Raw genomic sequence first — 22,195 nt, 5'->3', positions numbered from 1 at the left:
ATGATTAGCTAAGTTAGCTAAGTCACATGGTTAGCATAGTTAGCATGCTAACATGTTAGCATGCTAGTTAGCATTTTTTACAAAACTGCTAAAAATGATTAGCTAAGTTAGCTAAGTCACATGGTTAGCATAGTTAGCATGCTAGCATAGTTAGCATGCTAACATGTTAGCATGCTAGTTAGCATAGTTAGCAAAACTGCTAAAAATGATTAGCTAGATTAGCTAAGTCACATGGTTAACATAGTTAGCATGTTAGCATTGCTAACTACTAAAAATGCATTAGCTAAGTTAACTAAGTTAAGTATTGTCCACCTATTTAACCGTTCAATCATTCCAACTTTATTAAACCTTATCTTCCAAGCAAATCATTTAACCATATAAACTATCCACCTATTTAACTGTTCAGTCACTCCAACTATATTAAACCTCATCTACCTAGCAACCAATATAGTTTGTTTTTACTCTGTATGATATTTTACATCATATTTTTTGCATTTTCATGCACTGTATTTCCTTCAGGAAATGCTTTTCTAGTTCTTATTATTCCTCTTCTTCTAACGCAGTTAATGCAGCTTCAACCGTTTAACGTAGAAACTTCATTCAAACATTGACGCGTAGGTCTTAATTAGGACATGTGGGCTTTGTATTTTTCAACTTTGTAACTTTTATACTTTTTAAACTATTAATTAAAAACTATCAAAATTTTCCCATTGACTTAACATTGCCCTTTATGACATCACAGCAATTAGAATCTTATGGCAGGTGTTCAGGCCAGCTGGCCCAACTGCCATTCTCAGGCTTTAAGCATACAAACTGGCCCTATTAAGACTACACATCCTGTTCAACTGCTTCCTCTGCCAAAAACTGTTTCAAAATAAAAGTCCTCACTACAATATTTCACTGTTAAACAATTTAACCCTTTAAACTACTGAACTTTTTAACTGTTCAGCCATTGTAACTGTTACTTGTCATCAACTATGACTCCTACCCACTGTAGCTAGTTAGCTAAGTTAGCTAAGTAACTTGGTTAGCATAGTTAGCATGCTAGCATGTTAGCATGCTAGTTAGCATTTTTAGCAAAACTGCTAAAAACGATTAGCTAAGTTAGCTAAGTCACATGGTTAGCATAGTTAGCATGCTAGCATGTTAGCATGCTAGTTAGCATTTTTAGCAAAACTGCTAAAAATGATTAGCTAAGTTAGCTAAGTCACATGGTTAGCATAGTTAGCATGCTAGCATAGTTAGCATGCTAACATGTTAGCATGCTAGTTAGCATAGTTAGCAAAACTGCTAAAAATGATTAGCTAGATTAGCTAAGTCACATGGTTAACATAGTTAGCATGTTAGCATTGCTAACTACTAAAAATGCATTAGCTAAGTTAACTAAGTTAAGTATTGTCCACCTATTTAACCGTTCAATCATTCCAACTTTATTAAACCTTATCTTCCAAGCAAATCATTTAACCATATAAACTATCCACCTATTTAACTGTTCAGTCACTCCAACTATATTAAACCTCATCTACCTAGCAACCAATATAGTTTGTTTTTACTCTGTATGATATTTTACATCATATTTTTTGCATTTTCATGCACTGTATTTCCTTCAGGAAATGCTTTTCTAGTTATTATTATTATTCTTCTTCTAACGCACTTAATGCAGCTTCAACCGTTTAACGTAGAAACTTCATTCAAACTATGTTACGTAGGTCTTACTTAGGACATGTGAGCTTTGTATTTTTCAACTTTGTAACTTTTATACTTTTTAAACTATTAATTAAAAACTAATCAAAATTTCCCCATTGACTTAACATTATGATTATGACATCACAATACGGCCGTTAAGCAATTAGGATCGATCCTATGGCAGGTGTTCGGGCCACCTGTTTCAACTGCCAGTCTCAGGCTTTAAGCATACAAACTGGCCCTATTAAGACTACACATCCTGTTCAACTGCTTCCTCTGCCAAAAACTGTTTCAAAATAAAAGTCCTCACTACAATATTTCACTGTTAAACAATTTAACCCTTTAAACTACTGAACTTTTTAACTGTTCAGCCATTGTAACTGTTACTTGTCATCAACTATGACTCCTACCCACTGTAGCTAGTTAGCATGGTTAGCATAGTTAGCATGTTAGCATGCTAGCATGTTAGCATGCTAGCATGTTAGCATGCTAGTTAGCATTTTTTGCAAAACTGCTAAAAATGATTAGCTAAGTTAGCTAAGTCACATGGTTAGCATAGTTAGCATGCTAACATGTTAGCATGCTAGTTAGCATTTTTTACAAAATTGCTAAAAATGATTAGCTAAGTTAGCTAAGTCACATGGTTAGCATAGTTAGCATGCTAAAATGTTAGCATGCTAGTTAGCATTTTTTACAAAACTGCTAAAAATGATTAGCTAAGTAAGCTAAGTCACATGGTTAGCATAGTTAGCATGCTAGCATGTTAGCATGCTAGTTAGCATTTTTTGCAAAACTGCTAAAAATGATTAGATAAGTTAGCTAAGTCACATGGTTAGCATAGTTAACATGCTAGCATGTTAGCATGCTAGTTAGCATTTTTTGCAAAACTGCTAAAAATGATTAGCTAAGTTAGCTAAGTAACATGGTTAACATAGTTAGCATGCTAGCATGTTAGCATGCTAACATTTTAGCATGCTAGTTAGCATAGTTAGCAAAACTGTTAACAATGATTAGCTAAGTTAGCTAAGTAACATAGTTAGCATGCTAACATAGTTAGCATGCTAGCATGTTAGCATGCTAATTAGCATTTTTAGCAAAACTACTAAAAATGATTAGCTAAGTTAGCTAAGTAACATGGTTAGCATAGTTAGCATGCTAGTTAGCATAACTACTTAATATGAAAACATTAGCTAAGTTAACTAAGTTAAGTAACTTAGTTAACATTATTATCTTTGATAACATAGTTAGCATAACTGCTAGCAAACATTAGAGCCATTCCAACTGTCAGTTATTGTCAATTATCTACCTAAAATAATTTAACCATTTAAATTATGCATCTATTTAACTGTTCAGTCATTCCAACTATTAAACCTCATCTACCTAGCAACCAATATAGAAACCACCTCAAGTACCCTAGCAATAGCTTAGCAACCACTTCCACAGTTACAACCTAGCAACTAATATAGCAGTTTAACCTAGCAACCGGCATAGCAACCACCACAACTAACCTAGCAACAGCCTAGCAACCACCTCATGTACCCTAGCAACAGCCTAGCAACCATGTCAAGTACCCAGGCAACAGCCTAGCAACCACTTTCACAGTTACAACCTAGCAACCAACATAGCAACCAATGAGTTTAACCTAGCAACCAGCATAGCAACCACCACAACTAACCTAGCAATAGCCTAGCAACCACCTCAAGTACCCTAGCAACAGCATAGCGACCACCATAACTACCCTAGCAACAGCCTAGCAACCACCCTCAGTACCCTAGCAACAGCCTAGCAACCATGTGAAATACCCTAGCAACAGCCTAGCAACCACTTCACAGTCACAACCTAGCAACCAATATAGCAACCAATGAGTTTAACCTAGCAACCATTATAGTAACCACAACTAATTTAGCAATAGCCTAGCAACCACCTCAAGTACCCTAGCAACAGCATAGCGACCACCATAACTACCCTAGCAACAGCCTAGCAACCACCCTCAGTACCCTAGCAACAGCCTAGCAACCATGTGAAATACCCTAGCAACAGCCTAGCAACCACTTCACAGTCACAACCTAGCAACCAATATAGCAACCAATGAGTTTAACCTAGCAACCATTATAGTAACCACAACTAATTTAGCAATAGCCTAGCAACCACCTCAAGTAGCCTAGCAACAGCCTAGCAACCACTTCCACATTTACAAGCTAGCAACCAATATAGCAACCAATGAGATTAACCTAGCAACTATCATAGCAACCACTATAACTACCCTAGCAACAACCTAGCAACCACCTCAAGTACCCTAGCAACAGCCTAGCAATCATGTCAAATACCCTAGCAACAGCCAAGCAACCACTTCCAGTTACTACCTAGCAACCAATGAGATTAACCTACCAACCAGCATAGCAAGTCAAGTCAAGTCAAGTCAAGTTTATTTATATAGCGCATTTCATACACAGAGGTCATTCAATGTGCTTTACATAAACAAAACCAAACAATAATAACAAATACAAGCATAGAAGGGCAATATAGTCAAAGAATAGTTAAAAGGTAAAGATCATAATAAAAAGGAAACATAAAACAAGGTAAAATAAAATAAAGAATAATTAGTAAGCAAAACAAAGGCAAAAGTAGTAAAAAAAGTAATAAAAGACAAAGTAGAATAATTATCAAGGCAGATTCAGAATTTGTAACTCGGCACAGTTAGCAGAAAGCATCTGAGAACAGTTTGGTCTTAAGTCTAGATTTAAAACGGGAAAGTTGGTTCCACAGCTGAGCCGCATAGCAGCTAAAAGCTGCTTCACCATGTTTAGTTCTAACTGTAGGTTTTACTAGCAGGTTTTTCACCTGGGACCTGAGAGGACGAGAAGGTGTGTACTGCTGAAGCATGTCTGACAAGTATTTAGGTCCTGCTCCATTTACTGATTTATAAACAAGCAATAGTGCTTTAAAGTCAATTCTGTGACTTACTGGAAGCCAGTGCAAGGACTTAAGAATTGGAGTAATGTGGTCAGTTCTTTTAGTTTTTGTTAGAATCCTAGCTGCTGCATTTTGTATCACCTGAAGCTGTTTAATAGTCTTTTTAGGAAGGTCTGTGAACAGTCCATTGCAGTAATCAACCCTGCTGGAGATAAATGCATGAATGAGTTTTTCCAAGTCATATTTTGACATCAGCCCTCTGAGTAGCAACCACCATAACTACCCTAGCAACAGCCTAGCAACCACCTCAAGTACAATAGCAACAGCCTAGCAATCATGTAAAATACCCTAGCAACAGCCTAGCAACCACTTCCACAGTTACAACCTAGCAACCAATATAGCAACCAATGAGATTAATCTAGCAACCAGCATAGCAACCACCACAACTAACCTAGCACAACTAACCTCATGTACCCTAGCAACAACCTATCAACCACTTCCACAATGACAACATTGCAACCAACATTAATAACCTAGCAACTAGCATAGCATCCACTATAACTACCCTAGCAACAGCCTAGCAAGCACCTCAAGTACCCTAACAACAGCCTAGCAACCATGTCAAATATCATATTCCTTTCCAACTGTCAGTTGTCATCAGTTATGTCTCCAGACAGCTAAATTAAACCACCACCTACCTAGCAACCAATGCACAAGTTCAACGCTATAGCTAAATAGGTGATTTAGGAATACCTGGTTTACTGTAGTAAAATTAAGGTAGAATTTAAAGAAAGAAACTTCAATTTACACACACTATCTGCAGGATTTTGAGTGCAATATCAAGGGAAAAAAGAAATTGTAGAACTGGTAATGTAGAAATTGTAGAAGATAGTCGTTTGAAATAACATGCTGAATCATAATTTGATCTTTTCCTATTTCATTGTTGTCTACTGCTTGTTGGAACATAGTGTCAATAGGCGCATTCAAGATGAACTCTGACTGAGTCCATCTGGCGGCTGTAGATGGCTTGATGAAGTCAGATAATGTCGTATTCGCTTAATCTACCCCTACAACTCTTAAACAACACTTTCATAAGTAGGCCTATAACAATATGTTCACTTCCAAAATGTCTGCTGGAGTGTTTAAAGTTAGCATCAAATGCAATATTTTGCTCTGCTTCAGGCCTCTCTATTCGCATTAATTATATGCATTTATTACATCAAGACTTGTCTATTGTACCTCACTTTATTTTGGTTTGCCCAACTCTACTAGCGATTACAAATGGTTAAGAATGCTGCTGCTAGATTTCTCACTGGAACTAAGAAGTGTGATGACACTTTTTTCCTTAGCCTTTAATATGCTCTGATAATGTTCCTCGTTTATTTTAACTGCCCAGCCTTCAATTTGATGTGATTATTGTATAATACACTAGGCCTATATTATTTTCTTTTTGTCTCGTTAAACTATCATTTTGATTGCTGACAACTGTTTTATTTTATTTTACTTTATTTTAATCTCATTATTATTGATGTTATTATTGTTGTTTTTACTATTTTGTTTATTTTAAAGCACTTTGGATCAACTCTGTTGTGCATTAAGTGACCTGACTTAACCTACCCATGCTTTTCAGTCAATGACGTCGCTCAGTCTCGCGCTTGACAGCTTGCCTCAGAATCCGCAGAATCCCTCGTCTACTCCACCAGCCTCATTCTTGTTGTAACGTTACTGCTACCTGAGCTGACTGAGTGTTTCGTCGCCTCTGTCAAGTTTGGAGCCCCAACAACTTCGCCCTGAACTTACCTGGACTTTGTCACATTACCACAAACGTAAGTTTTATTCTCTTAACGTTAACACAATAGGTATTTTGGTAAGGTTAACAGCGTTCTTTGTATCCATAGCTTAAATGAGCCTGGTACGCGACTAGCTAACGTTAACGTTAACTTTCGAGCTAGCACTGCTACCGTTAACCTTAACGACCACGTTAATTACTCTAATCATATCACTTTTATTCGACGTATATGTTGTCAAAAACAATTGTTTCCGAACAATTAGTAGGGTAGTACCATAACGTTAGCTGACTGAACGTCTGTCATTTGGAAATTATCGAAATGTAACGTTAGAAGTTAGGACTTCTAACGTTATGATACATTGTTCGGTATCTGAGGTAAAGTTTGGCTGCTAACGTTATGTCTAGCTATCATTTACTTTAAATAGACATGTAATTTGTGTGACATTCATTATTACATAAACAACGTCTATGAATTATGTCCGACAATTGGTCGGGTAACGTTAGTAGGTGCTAGTAGCTAGCTAGCAGCTAACGTTATAGTTGACTGGTGAAGTCTGCCATTTGGAAATAATGGAAACGTAGCTAGAAACTAACTGTACATTGCTCGCTAACGTTACGTTGTCTTGGAATGAAGTTTGGCAGCTAAAGTGGCCAACTAACAGGTCTAGAACTAGCTATTATCTAGCGCTACTTTAACTAGACATGTACTTTCTGTGACATTCATTAACGTTATCACTTTTATTCGACGTAGCTTCTATGTGTTGTGAAAAACAACGTCTATGAACTATGCCCCACAGTTGGTCAGGTAGTAGTATAGTTGACTCGTGAAGTCTGACATTTGGAAACTATCAATAGTTTATGCTATAACACTGCGGCAACACAGAAAGGTCAGGGCCACAACGCAAAACCGCGACCGAAATGAAAGGGTTAACGTTAACGCACGGAAGCGTTTGACGGTATGCCTTGAACTAGCTAGGACGTTAACGTTACATGACCTAAGGGCTAGATTTGGCCAACATGCCCATAATATGAACCTCCATAGGCATATGGGCAATGGACAACAGGATGATAAAACACAAAAATCTACCCTGAATCCAATGCTATCACATATTTTCTAACTTTATAGTGGCGGAAAAATAAGACATCTAGAAATTCTTAGCCTATCAACATACTGGCCCAATTCTTTTCTGATTAGAATGTTACAGACTTATTTCTAAGTGTGCCCCTAATATTTGTGTCGAGTACATGTTATGCTATTTAACCTAAAGGTACTACTTGGTCACACAGATGAGAGGTTGTGCTGCATTTTGTTAATTTAACATAATTGTGTTGCATTGTAATGTTATAGCAGTGGTCACGGTTTCACACAATTTTCTTTATTCAAAACAGAAAGCAATTGTCTTTTTAAAGACTCCCTCCATCTCCACCTTCCCTTGTGCTGCGACAGTCTTTGCCACAACTGCATCTCAAGACTCCCATCTCCCATCCTGTCTTTCCTTGCTGTGCTGCAGACTTTCAAGGTATGTCTTTTTATTATTTTTTACTGCTAGACCAGCTATGCTGCTTGCTTACACTTTTTTTTTTTGCTTACACAAACATGTAAATTGTGTTTTACTTGATGGGGAAGAAACATAGCTACTTCACTGATTTGGTGTAGACATATTGTAACCTATGGAGGCAATTTGAATGACAGAACTAGCAAGCTAGTTAAACTAGTTGATTTGCAGGTTGCTTGTCTTGATGTCAGAATGCTCAGTCCTCCATATTCTTAAGTGCCTACCATATCGGCATCGACAACTACAAATGTGTCCAAACTTTTTCTTTAACAATTAACCATCACATACAGTAAATCTAAGGGTGACGACAGACAATCTAATGTGCAGCTGCCTACAAAGTCTGGTCCTGAACAGTATAATATACAGCTGAATTTTGTATTAGTTTTCTTTGCTCCCTTCGCTTAATTCATCCTACGTCACTAAAACCAACCTATCATTAAAATAGATAGAACCAAGAAAGCAGCAATGTTGCCGTGTGTGTTGCTGCTTATTTTAATTTAACATAATTGTGTTGCATTGTAATGTTATAGCAGTGGTCATGGTTTCACACAATTTTCTTTATTCAAAACAGAAAGCAATTGTCTTTTTAAAGACTCCCTCCATCTCCACCTTCCCTTGTGCTGCGACAGTCTTTGCCACAAAAACACTGCATCTCAAGACTCCATTCTCCCATCCTGTCTTCCCTTGCTGTGCTGCAGACTTTCAAGGTATGTCTTTTTATTATTTTTTACTGCTAGACCAGCTATGCTGCTTGCTTACACTTTTTTTTTGCTTACACAAACATGTAAATTGTGTTTTACTTGATGGGGAAGAAAAATAGCTACTTCACTGATTTGGTGTAGACCTATTGTAACCTATGGAGGCAATTTGAATGACAGAACTAGCAAGCTAGTTAAACTAGTTGATTTGCAGGTTGCTTGTCTTGATGTCAGAATGCTCAGTCCTCCATATTCTTAAGTGCCTACCATATCGGCATCGACAACTACAAATGTGTCCAAACTTTTTCTTTAACAATTAACAATCACATACAGTAAATCTAAGGGTGACGACAGACAATCTAATGTGTAGCTGCCTACAAAGTCTGGTCCTGAACAGTATAATATACAGCTGAATTTTGTATTAGTTTTCTTTGCTCCCTTCGCTTAATTCATCCTACGTCATTAAAATTGATAGAACCAAGAAAGCAGCAATGTTGCCGTGTGTGTTGCTGCTTATTTTTGGAAGTGTGTAACGTGTGTTTTTTTCTTCTTCTTTGTTTGCCTTTTAGGCTTGTTCCAGACCAGCCCTGTCAAAGTGGTGTCTGCGTGTCACTTGTGACGCTGCCTGTCATTGTCTGCAGCACCCTGCACTACACTGCACTGCACTGCACTACACTCATATCCCACTAACGCCTACCTGCAAACATATCTACGACAAGAACCTAACACTTCCTGAGAACATATCTGACTGCACATACTATACTCTTGACTCCTTTGAACCCTTTGACTCCTTTGAATCCTTTGAATCCTTTGAACTCTTTTGAGATTGAAACGCACTTTGAATCATATCATATTGAGACTCTGAATCCCATCTCATACACATACCTGCAAACATATGACCGACAAGAATTGACCACTTTCTGATCATACATACCTGGCTACACACACTGAATACTGCTCTGAATCATATTGAGACTCTGAACCAACAGAACATAACATACCTGCAGACATATTTCTGACAAGAATTGACCACTTTCTGTCAGCACATACTCTGAACTATATAAAGATTCTGAACCATACTGAGAACTACCTGTGAACTATTCACATACAGAACTATTACTGTTTGAGACTGAAACCTCCTTTGAATTCTGAACCATTTTGAGACTGAAACCGCCTTTAAATTCTGAACCATTTTGAGACTGAAACCTCCTTTGAATCCAATTCTGAACCATTTTGAGACTGAAACCTTCAAATTCTGAACCATTTTGAGAGTGAGACTGAAACCGCCTTTGAATTCTGAACCATTTTGAGACTGAAACCGCCTTTAAATTCTGAATCATTTTGAGACTGAAACCTCCTTTGAATTCTGAACCATTTTGAGACTGAAACCGCCTTTAAATTCTGAATCATTTTGACACTGAAACCTCCTTTGAATTCTGAACCATTTTGAGACTGAAACCTCCTTTGAATTCTGAACCATTTTGAAACGGAATCCTTTTCTGAATACTACTTTGAATAATATTGAGAATAATATTCCTACAAGAATTGCCCATTGTGAATTGTGAACTATTCACATACAGAACTATTACTGTGAATTATACATACCTGTGAAACGTTTTATATATTTGAATAATACCTGTCAAAGTTGTTTTTGCTGTTATACCTACTTTTAGACCTGGCCTGTGCTGCAAGACTGAACCTGGGCTGTGTGAGGACTTTTTGAGATTCCATCCTAGTTCTGCATAAACCTGATCATCTCAAGAGCTTCCTCTCATTCTTCATCAGTGTCATCAAGTGTTACCTCTACGTAGCAGTTCCAGTGCCATAGAGAGCTTCCTCTCATTCCTCATCAGTGTCATCAAGTGTTACCTCTACCTAGCAGTTCCAGTGCCATATTCAGAATTGCCACTGATAAACAAAATACGCATTAACATAAAATTGAGGATAATTTCAGAATTTAATAATTAAACTGAAGTAAATATTGTGTGTGAAGGTAAAAATTGTCATTTTGTACTTTTCACAGCCAGCTTGTTATTTATTGGGTGTCAAGCATATTCTAATCAATTAATTTTTAATTCTTTGCTTAGCAACATTTCATTTTGGTCCCACTAATTATTGTAATAAACCACTGAAATAAATACTAGTGTTTGTATATTGAGTTTATTAACATTTAATCTCATCTAACTGTTTTTATATACTCAGATTAAGTTCATTAAGTAACCTGTGAGTAAAACAGTAAGTGTTATTGTATAATCTGATAAGCAATAATTTGTACAACCAATATTAGACTTAACTTGTAGACTATATTAAGCAAAGATTGTAGCATTTTGAAACATGCCAAGGAAAGGCCGTCGTTCAGAGGCTCAAAAGAGACGTTGGCGTAAGTTGGACCTCTCTGAAGTTGAACCACATCAGTCTTTATTAGACCAGAGTGACTTGAATGAGAGAGAACATGTAAATGAGGTAACTAGTGTTTTCCGCATGAACATGGAGCAGAGAGCCATCACATGTGTTCAAGCAACTCATAGCCAACGTGATGTAAGGTATGGGAACAACAGTAACAAGCAGTGCACCTGCAATTCCCTGGTATTTCTGGCAACTCTCCATTACAGAACTGAGCTCAACAGTGATGACCTTGACTACGTTTTGCTAAAGGGTAACTTGATGTACAGTGAAGCACTGGTAAGGTTGAGCGCGAGAGGCAATGAAGCACCCGACCACTTGGCTCTTGATGAATTACCTGATAGTGTTGAGATCTATGGACAGATGTATCATATTGAGAAGTGCCCGTCACGGTATGGTTATTTTAGGCAAGATGGACCTGATGGCGTTGACTTTCTACAGCTTCCTGAAAGACTGCATTGTTTGTCAAATGATGTAAAGTTTGCGCTGCTAACTGTAGGTAGCACAACAATAGCTTTGTTTAGAGATGATGATAAATATGGAGTTTTTGATCCACACTCAAGAACACCTCACGGATTTCTAGCAAACAATGGCACTGCTGTGATGTTGACCTTTGTCAGCTTGAGTGACATGATTGATCATCTGCTTGCATTCTGGACCTTACTTGAAGCACCTGATGAATGGGTTTATGAGTTAATGCCAGTGTTATTTACATCTGAGTGTAATAATGAACAAGGGAGCCACACTGACAATGTGCAACCTGCTCGGACTGCTGAGTTCCCGGCTCCAGCCATTTCTGAGAATTCACTTACTAAATGTGGTAAGAATCGCAGGCGCAGAAAAGCTGCCAAAGCACAAAAGGATATGTCCTGCAGTGAGAACAACAGAATCAGACAGCGAAAATATTATGAACAGAATAGAATGAAAAAAATTGAATATGAAAGAAAGAGGTATGCAAACTGCATTCAACACAGTAAGAAATCGTACCTCAGAGACCGTTACATGCATGAACCTAACTATAAGTTGAAAAAAAAGTTATACATCAACAGCCGCTATTCCTGTGACCTGAATTTTAGAGCAAGACAGCAGGCTTACATACATAAGCGTTACTCAAGTGACCTGAATTTCAGAGCAAGACAGCAGGCTTACATACATAAGCGTTACTCAAGTGACCTGAATTTTAGAGCAAGACAGCAGGCTTACATACATAAGCGTTACTCAAGTGACCTGAATTTTAGAGCAAGACAGCAGGTTTACATACATAAGCGTTACTCAAGTGACCTGAATTTTAGAGCAAGACAGCAGGCGTACGTACAGAAACGCTATGCCCATGATATAGCCTATCGTTCAAGACAGAAGTTGACCATGAAACATCACTATGCAAATGATCCAACATACAGGCAGAAAACAAATAAAACCTACAATGACAGATACAGAAATGACCCTTTATTCAGGCATTATCGTTCTCTACAAAAAAAGAAGAATGCAGGTGTGGGCCTAAATAACAGTTTCCAGAGAATGATTCACAAAATGCGTTGTGCTTTACATATACAACGTAAATACCGAAATCTTACACGCCTGTCTCGACTTCAATCAGAGCATGAGGTTGAACAACAGTCAACACCAACAGAAAGCACCCTTTTGCATGATGCCATCACATCTTTTCGAATGGATGTACAGAATGGCCCTACTTTTGTTTGCACAGTGTGTCACAGAGCTTTGTTTTATAATCAGGTAAAAGAGTGCAATCATGAATTATATAAAAAGAATCGAGCCATGGTTGATCGATGCTTAACAGGCAAATATTTACATACATGCAGCGAGCAGTGCAGTGCACTTGAATTATGTTGTGCACCAGATGAAAAGACAGAGTGGATTTGTTACAGCTGTCATGAAAACTTGAAGATGGGGAAAATGCCGGCCATTGCTGTAAACAATATGTTAGAGCTATCACCAATTCCTCCAGAGCTCAGTAATCTTAATATACTTGAAAGGCACATCATAGCACGGTACATACCATTTGCAAAAATAATCAGTCTTCCCAAAGGCCAGCAGAAATTAATACATGGTGGAATTGTCTGTGTCGCTTCTGAAATACAGGAAACAGTCAACGCTTTGCCTAGACCTAGTAGCCAATCACAGCTTTTAAAAGTGAAGTTAAAAAGAAGAATGAACTACACAGGGCATTACCAGTTCCAAACTGTTGACATGACGAAAGTATTACATGCTTTATCAAAACTGAAAGAGATGCATTCAGAGTATAAGGACATAACCATAACTAATGAAACACAAGCTTCTGGGGATGGAATATCAGAGCATGAGGTTGATAGCTTGGCAGATGAGAATGACATCAGTGCTGCAGGAGAGGTTGATCTAATGGAGACTGATGCAGTGGATGAGTTTGACATTACTGACCCAGGACATTCAGAAATAAATAGTGAAGGCAATCAGCTTAATAATGAAACCCATGAGTTACATGTTAACCAGGATTCACTTGACACTGAGCAGGACACAAGTCAGCAAAATGGTGGATGCTCTATAGATTCATGCTTACAGCCAGCTGATATTGCACAGGAAATGTTAACATTTGGTGAGGGTATATTCACTGTGGCACCAGCTGAAGGAAACAGACCAGTGAGTTTTTTCAGAGTTCCTAAACTAGAGGCAATGGCTTTCCCTGTGCAGTTCCCCACTGGAATGAACACTTTGGATGAAACACAAAGACCAATGAAATTATCGCCAAGCAGATATTTCAATGCACGTCTCTTTTGTGTTGACAATCGATTTGCTCTCGACTCCAATTATATTTTTTTCGCACAATTTATCACAGAAATGCATTTGGCAAAGTCTTCTATGTCTATTCAACTGCGTAAAGGAAAACCTATGACCAGAGATGGACGCAAAATCACTGCAAGAATGCTCCGAGACAAACGTGAAGTGGAAAAGCTGGTACACAACAGAGATGCCACTCGATTCATGCAGCCTTTGAGAGGAACACCTGCCTACTGGGAAAAAACCCTCAGAGACCTCTTTGCAATGCTTCGCCAGCTGGGTACCCCAACATTCTTCTGTACATTTAGTGCTGCTGAAATGAGATGGCCAGAGGTCATACAAACAATAAAAGCACAGCAAGGAGAGCAGGTTGACTTTTCTGAACTCGACTGGGCATCAAAATGTGAGATTTTACGCAGCAACCCTGTCACCACTATGCGCATGTTTGACAAGCGTGTTGATGCACTTCTCAGACACCTACTTTTGTCACCAGCACAGCCCATCGGTGAGGTCATTGACTACTTTTTTCGAGTGGAGTATCAAGCTAGAGGTTCACCTCATATACATATGTTGGTTTGGTGTAAGAACGCACCTGTATTTGAGGAGGACCCAGATGAGAAAGTGTGTGAATTTGTGGACAAGTACATAACATGTCAGCTGCCTGACCCAAATACAGACCCTGAGCTCTTCAAAATAGTGACAGAGGTGCAAACCCACAGCAAAAGGCACTCCAAGTCATGTAAGAAAGGAAATAAGCACTGTCGGTTTGGATTTCCGAAACAGCCTGTCGAGAGCACATTTATAACACACCCAATGCCAGCAGAGCTCATGGATGAATCTGATGATGAATTTGATCATGACCGCTCTTCCATGTCTCCCGAAGACGCCAAAACTAAGCTGAGGCCATTATGGGAATTGCTGAATAATCCAACAGCATCATTTGAAAGCATCCCACAGCTACTTGCCCAATGCAACTTAAGCTATGAGGAATACCTAAACTGTGTCAGTTCATTAACAACGTCCAGTGTGCTAGTAATGAAACGTCAACCAAAGGACTGCTGGATTAATGGCTATAATGAGCATTTGTTAAGGGCCTGGAATGCAAACATTGATATTCAGTTCATCCTGAACCCTTATTCCTGTCTGATGTACATCTTATCATATATTTCCAAAGCTGAACATGAGATGAGTGAGTATTTGAAAAGAGTTGTCTCTGATACTTCTCAATCCAATACCTCTGACTGTGAGGAAATGAAACAAATCATGCAAGCATACTCCAAAAACAGAGAGGTTAGTGTTCAAGAGGCTGTTGCACGAGTCTGTAGCTTGAAACTGAAGTCTTGCTCTCGAAACGTGATATTTATACCCACTGATGACAATGCTTTGAAAATGAGCGTCCCTTTAAGGTACCTGAATGACAGAATCCCTGATTCAGAGAATGTTTGGATGTCTGGAATGGCAGACAAATACAAAAACAGACCAGATACACCAGAGTTTGCGACAATGTTTATGGCAGAGTTTGCTTCCACTTATAGAGTTGTGTATGGAAGGCAGAAACAAGGAAAAAAGGTTTTGCCACTTCAAAATGAAATGGGCTTCATTCAGAAGCGAACGAAAGGAAAGCCTGCCATTATCAGATACGCCCGATTTTCTGAGCAAAAAGCTCCAGAGAAATTCTATGGCACATTGCTCAAACTGTACCTCCCTTATCGCTCAGATTCACAGCTGAAACCCAGAGGTTTTCCAACATATGAGTCATTTTATACATTGGGTTCTATACGTCTTCCTGGAAGAGACTATAATGAGAGAGTAGTTTCTGTTGTCAAGGAGAACAGGTCACAATTTGAAAAGAACAGTGATGCAATAGAGAAAGCTATTGAGAACATAGAAGAAAATGGACCTATGGAGGATGCATGGACAACACTTGCACCTGAGACAGAGCTTCTTCGGCTTGAGTGCATTTCTGAGCGTGAGGAAATAAATCCAGACGAAATGAATGAACGGGATGACATTCCTGAATATAGCTCAAGTACCACAGACAGAGGAAGTGCAGCACCAATGTTTGAGGCTCCTCAAATCGACCCTACTGTAGTCCGTAACATGTATCAAAATCTAAATCAAACGCAGGCATCTATATTCTATACAGTGCGTAAGTGGTGCATGAGACGAGTGTGTGGACAGAGTGCCGATCAGTTTTTTTACTTTGTCACTGGTGGAGCTGGAACTGGCAAATCTCACCTTATCAAATGCATCTACACAGAGGCATCAAAGATACTCCGCAAGTTACCCCGCATCACAGAGGAAAGAGACATGTCCATGCCCACTGTCCTTCTCACAGCATTTACCGGCACAGCAGCTTTTAACATATCTGGCAAGACACTGCATTCTGTCCTGAAACTGCCAAGAAGCCTTAAACCACCTTACCAGTGCCTTGGAAACCGTCTAGATGAAGTGAGAGCAACCTTGTCCAATGTTGAAATAATTGTCATTGATGAAGTGTCCATGATATCAAAATCACTCTTTGCATATGTCAATTGGAGACTGCAAGAAATCAAAGGCAGCAAGAAACCCTTTGGCGGAGTCTCAATCCTGGCCTGTGGTGATTTCAACCAGATAAGTCCCCCTGGTAAAGCCAAACCTCTCTGTGTGTTTGAGGATCATGTTCTTGATATCTGGAAGGATCGATTCCAAGTAGTCACTCTCACAGAAATCATGCGCCAGAAAGATGATGTGCCATTTGCTGAGCTGCTCAACAGGATAAGGGTGAAACGCAAAGGAGAGGCATTATCTGAAGCAGACAGAGCTCTACTTGGCCAGGCCATATGTCAAGCTGATGACTGTCCCAAAGACATTCTGCATGTTTTTGCTACAAATAAACAAGTAAACCAACACAATGCAAACACAATATCTGCTCTATACTCTGAACTGGTCAACATTGATGCACATGACTATAAGAAAGATCTACAAACTGGTCGGATGGAAAGGCAGAGAGCACCTTTTGAAGGACGTAAAGGGGATTTACCAGACAGACTACAAGTTGCTAACGGTGCACGTGTGATGCTCATGAGAAACATAGATGTGGAAGATGGACTGGTGAATGGTTCATTTGGAAAGATTGGTAAAATTGTTTATCACGACCAAGATGGCAGATCACTTGTAAAAATGCTTGGTGTTAAATTGGACAGTCCCAATGCAGGGCAAAGACATCGCAATAAAGGACCAGAAGGACCAGACAATTTGGTATATATTGAAAGAGTAGAGGAACCTCTTAGTAAAAAGGGTGTGGTTCGTCACCAATTTCCAATGACTCTAGCCTTTGGTTGTACCATACACAAATGTCAAGGCATGACGACAGTTTCTGCAGTGGTCTCAATGCAGCGTATATTTGAACCTGGTATGGCATACGTTGCTCTCAGCAGAACTACCTCACTACAGGGTCTGCGCATAGTTGATTTTGATGAAAACCAAATATATGCTGATCCAGAAGTCACAGTTTCTGTGGACAGTATGCAAAAAGTTGAATTTGGAAACGCCATGCCCCTCCTTCACTGCCTCCCCACTCTGAGATCACCATCTTTAACACTGATCCATCACAACACTGAAGGACTCTCAGCCCACATTAATGACGTGAAGAGACATCACGAACTGTGCCTCGCAGACATTTTGTGTTTTACTGAAACACACCTTTTTGGCACATTTGTCCCAGAAAATATCCAGTTGGAAAACTATCAAATGTATAAGCGCAACAGACATGTGTCATACTCTACTCTTTCTCATTTTGCACAGAAAAATGGTGGGGGAGTTGCTATGTTTGTAAAAAACCATGTTCAAGCCCATCATGTGCCATACATACAGGGTGTGACTGATCTCGAATTCCTAGTATTGAAAGTTGTTGCTCCAGTTCCACTACTAATTGCAGTGATTTACAGACCACCAGATTACAACACAAACCTATTTTTGCCAAATCTCTGTCATCTACTGGAGTCTTTACATGTTATTGCTGATAGTGCAATTATAGTCTGTGGGGATTTTAATGAAGACATGTTGACCAATGGAAGGAAGCCAATCTATGAGTTGTTCCAGTCTAAAGGATTCACAAATCTCATTACCACCTCCACCACTGAGAAGAACACATTGTTGGACAACATCTTCATCTCTGATCCTCAGCACTGTGCCCATTCAGGTGTTCTAGAAACATATTACAGTTATCATGATCCTGTGTTCTGTATTCTTAATTAATTTAAGCTGATTTTACACTGCATTAATCCATAAACTTTAGAATGAGCTTAGACAATGTATGAAATATCAATGTACATGGTGTGTCAAGAAGTATGATTGCATTCATTCATTTGGCAGACACATTTCGTCCCCTTAGAATTATAAGGTTCTATCTGACATTTTTGTCAAAATTGAGTTATTGACATATTCTTATTCTGTGACATCTTAAGAAGATGAGGTGAGGTGTTTCTTGTAGTTGTATGCATTTTTGGACATTATATTTAAAGAGGTTTGTTCCACTTATCAGTATAACTCTATGGAATTCTAAGACTTTGAAGCTCAATATCTCATAACTACTCAGAACGTAGATAGAACCCTATAATTCTAAGGGGACGATTTGTCTAAAGTGACTTACAGCAATAGAATAACATTTTAGCTATTAACATTTAAACTTTTAAACTACAGTCATAGCTACATCATTAAAATAAAATGTAAAATACAATGCAGAGAAGACTACCACTGCATCTGTCGAGGATGCCTTCCTCCAGCAGGGCTGACTGTATATGTCTTGGTAGCTCTATCCATGCAATGTGCTGTGCTGAGTTCACCACTCTCTGTAGAGGTTTGCAGTTGTGGGTGGGTGATGCTCATAAATGCATCTCACAGTTGGTCAGCCTTAGAATCTGCCACCAAGATGTAGAGGGGAAAAAACACATTTTATTGCAAGTAGGCCTATGTAGGACTACTCAATAAATAGAAATGAAAATATTAAACACTCCGCCTGAGCTTATCAATACTCTACAATAGAAAGATAAAAATATATGTAGCTGACAAAGTCAAATAGCCTAGGCCTGGATTCATTTCCAAGTTCAAAACCTGTTTGATGTTCAATTCAATACAATTATATTAAATCATACTTGATTTCAAACTACTTTTTTTTTTACCAGAGAATGGCATTAAAAAAATAAAAACTCTAACTTTAACAAAGTAGGCCTACTGCTAGTGTATAAAAAAAATCTGATTCCCCAGTAATGGATTTCAGCGCCTACTTAAAGTAGCCTAACACTGACGCCTACTGGTACAAAAACAGAGACAAGTTTAATATATGTGTTCATGTCAATGCCAGTGTCTGCACCTACACTGTAGGCTATGGCTTAATACTTAGCTGTGTTACATCAACGGAAAGTTGTAGGCTAAACTGGGTTTATTTCATGTAATTAAGTGAGTTATTAAGCATGTAGCCTATGCTAGGTCTAGGGTATGTCTGAAATGGATATACTCTTTTTTTTGACAACTGGGAGTTCTGTGAATGATTGTTATAAGAAACTTACCAATCACTACACCCCAGCAACTAAAAGAACCAATCAGCATGCATATCAAACTAGGCTACTACATTTGTTTACAATTTATTGTGTCATGACATGAAAACCATTTCAAACCATTTCGAAGAAATTGAAGAGAAGGTGAAAAGGTATGTGTAACCCTCTCCTTACAAAGTTAAGATACGGGTTATATATGTGTGTGTGTTTTTTTATATACTATCTAGACTGTTTAAAATATCTCATTTACAATTAGCAGGAGGAGTATTTTCGCATTCTCATTAGGCTATTCACAATAGACTAGAGCCAATTGGTCGGGGCAACGCCGGGCTATTATGAGGGGTAGCCAAGGTTAGCTACATTTCTGAGGTAAAAAATCCTCTTAGCCTATAACAAGTAACACGTATTACGAAATGCTTAACTTTTATATGAAAACTGAAGCTTTTCTACAACCACTAGCCCACTGAGCAACCGGGATTTCGCCAGAATGTGTGCTCTTCTGTCGGGCTACTTGATAAAGTCAGGTGTATAACTCCTACATTCTTGGTCTATGAGGAGTAGTTTAGACAAGGGGTAGGCTACATCTTCAATCATTAAGATGTGAAACGTATTACAAAATGTAGGCCTACAGGGGTACAGTAGTCGTTTGCTCAAAAATGAGTATGATGAATTACGTTGCTTAAAACTAATGAATGGCAAAAAAAAAGTTGTTTTGTCTGAGGCGTAGGCCATCTTCGAAACTAAGTAGCCTTCTCCGAAACATTCCATGATAAGGAACAGTTCTTGTCAATTAGTAACCACTTCCAATTATACAGTCTAACAGGGAAGCTACACCAGGCGCGTAATCGAAGCGTTCCGCTCGCAACGCGTAAAATCCATTTTAGAAGATTGGCTGCCGCTACGTGTAATTGCTACATTATAGCAGTGTAACAGTGAACAACCGGATAGACTAAGCAGATGAAATGGGACTTTAGTCAAAATAAAATTGGCCCTTTTCCCCGTCATATTTCTAAACATCATATTGAATAGGCCTAGCCCTCCTCAGTCGAAGTCCAAGTCAAGTTATATTTAAAACTGACATTCGTCTGATATCACCATTAGTAGGCCTAAATCCTTGCCTAATTGCTCGCTAGGACTATTTGGTTTGAATAGCATAACTTTAATATGACCAAATTGAAATGCATTTCGTAGGCGATTAAAATAGCATTAGAAGAACCTAGTTTTAAAACACTGCAGAGGCTAGGCTAGCGCCTAGGCTATCCTAAGCATTAACACTTGTTGGCTACTTGTTTGAAAAAACATAAAAAGTAAGCCTACAATCAACAAGTGGGTGGTATACAGTTGATGGAATAACCACACACATCGAAAACCCGTGGGAATTGGGTAGGCCTATCCCCAACGGAACGCTACGTAATATCAGACTGCCAATTGATATGAATTATGAACTATCAAGTGATGATAGCAGGTTATTAATTAACCCGACAATATTATTCTCGTTTTCGTGAACTAACTTGCTTTACAGAGCATCCGATAAGATTAGGGTTACATTACCGTTGCACCGATTAAAACTCACAAATTTTAGGCCTAGGCTAAAACAGGCTACGTGCTGAAATGTGGGGACGAAACCCGCGGATTATGCGGTTTCTCATAAACTACAACAATAGCCTACATTACAATAACGACATATTGAATATTAAAAGACTAGGTACTCATTAGATTTTATATCATTAGCTTTATATCATTGGCTTAAGCATCAATTTAGGCCCTACCTGCACTGCATCGGTCCTCTTCAGCCGGCAGCCATCAGGCTTGGTTATTCCCATCCCTTGATCCCATTCCCATGATCCTCTCGTGTCCTCTCTTTGTTGTACGGTATAAAACCTGGCACAACCTCAACAACTTGACCCTTATTGTGATTATGATTCATTTACACATAGCCTATTTTGTGTTTCATTTGATAGATGGACGGAAGATCCCACAAATCCCCGTATGAGAAGCCTCCCACAAGGCTTAAGTGTGTGGCCAGAAATGATAGGCCTTTCGCTACTTCCTACACATTCGGGGACACAGTGGGAGCGACCTGGTCGACAATTAATCAGTGCGCTCTAACTGACAACAAGTCCATCTATATCTTGACACTTCCTTCTGGCAAGGAAGATAAAGTCATGATTGGCCAGACTTATGTCTTTAAGAATCTGGTTTTACGAGATTCAAGGGCATATTACAATGACTCGACTTCAAGCTTCAAGTCTTACGATATGGTTGTCAGCTCTGAAACCATAGCCAAGGCCCGAGCCCTACTGTGTCCCCCCTCACCAAAATTGTTGATATCGGACATCAGAGGTGCAGGCCATGAGTATGTCACCCTGGAGGGTGAAATAACAGCTGTAAGTAGCCTCATGCCTATACGATATTTGGCCTATTTCCAGTGTCTAAGTTGTAATTGGAAAGGATCTTCAATTCTTATGCAGGGATTGCAAAATGTTGAACTTTAAAAAAATATATATATATTTTTTAAAGCACTGCTTTAGTACTGTACTTTACTTTGGAAATGCAATATTTTGGACGTGAACATGTCATTGTACTGCACTGTACTCTTTGAATAAGAAAAAAACTGCAGTCATGTTTTGTACTTATACCTTTCAATTAGGCAAAAAATAGATTTACTCATGTAGTCTGCCAAACAAAATTGCATGCTGGGTGTCTGTCTGTATTTTGGATCAATTTTGGCTTTTTTAGTTTTTGACTAAAGTGGGAAATCAATACACAATGTTTTTATTGTTGGATTATTTCAGTGTTAGGCCATGCAACAAAAGGGATATTCCACCATTTGGGGAATTA

At 38.7% G+C, this 22,195-nt stretch overlaps 1 long non-coding RNA gene across 1 annotated transcript; it reads left to right on the top strand.

Annotated features, from left to right (window-relative positions):
* The first annotated feature begins 4,716 nt into the window (after positions 1-4,716).
* LOC143142069 (uncharacterized) lies at positions 4,717-9,506 on the top strand. Its single transcript, XR_012990880.1, has 4 exons — positions 4,717-6,425; positions 7,778-7,908; positions 8,516-8,651; positions 9,212-9,506. It is a non-coding gene; the product is annotated as an uncharacterized LOC143142069 (long non-coding RNA).
* The last annotated feature ends 12,689 nt before the right edge of the window (positions 9,507-22,195 follow it).

This window comes from Alosa pseudoharengus, unplaced genomic scaffold, assembly GCF_046254945.1.
Source record: "Alosa pseudoharengus isolate Yale_2024_CS ecotype anadromous, Long Island Sound unplaced genomic scaffold, YU_APseudo_1.1 YU_APseudo_1.1_scf_24, whole genome shotgun sequence".
Lineage (NCBI taxonomy): Eukaryota > Metazoa > Chordata > Actinopteri > Clupeiformes > Clupeidae > Alosa > Alosa pseudoharengus.
The sequence above is the reverse complement of the archived record's forward strand: the minus strand, read 5'-3'. Positions and strand labels throughout refer to the sequence as shown.